Source organism: Penaeus monodon, chromosome 30 (genome assembly GCF_015228065.2).
Source record: "Penaeus monodon isolate SGIC_2016 chromosome 30, NSTDA_Pmon_1, whole genome shotgun sequence".
Lineage (NCBI taxonomy): Eukaryota > Metazoa > Arthropoda > Malacostraca > Decapoda > Penaeidae > Penaeus > Penaeus monodon.
In genome coordinates, this window is record NC_051415.1 from 33,422,199 (window position 1) to 33,422,910 (window position 712).

Below are 712 nucleotides of genomic sequence, written 5' to 3' on the forward strand. Positions count from 1 at the left end.
TTTTCATAGAATATCTTCATATTGTCCGAAGATTTTTCTCCTTTTTTCTGAAAATCTTTATTGATCTTTAATACAAAGATGCCTTTAAATCATTATTTGGAATGCATTACGGCCTTTGGATGTAATCTACTGATTTCAAATAATTCCCAATTATATTTTCTTTTCCCTGCTCTTCATGTAATTAAATCCTAGGTAGTTGAGGCTGATATCTCCTTTCCATGTATGATTTAATCCCATATTTTAACGCGTTTGAACTGCGTGAAAACAAATCTAGCTAACGTAGTCCATAAGGAGTCCCTCCGTAGCATAGAGTGCCAGATGCCAATACTTGATTCTGTCCTTCGCCACTCTTCTTAGCATAGAGTGCCAGTTGTCAATTCTTGTTTCTTTCCTCCAACAAATGTCAGTAGCGACCTTCCAACGTTACCCGAGAGGATTGGGATCTCCACAAGATGACAATGTACCATACTCTGCTACAGGGCACCTGAGTTCACTAACAACAAGGAATTTAACGCTGTGTAAAGTGCTGCCTTCCCTGCGTTCGATTATAATGGTTTATTGACTGCAGTTGAAATCGGACGCAGCGAGTGGGCAGAGAGTTGGGTAGATATGCTTGTCCAGAACCATGCTGTCATGGATCATCCTTCCTGTCTGTTAATACGATTATAGGAAAATGGTAGAGGAGGAGAGATGCGTTGGTTCATGAGGTATA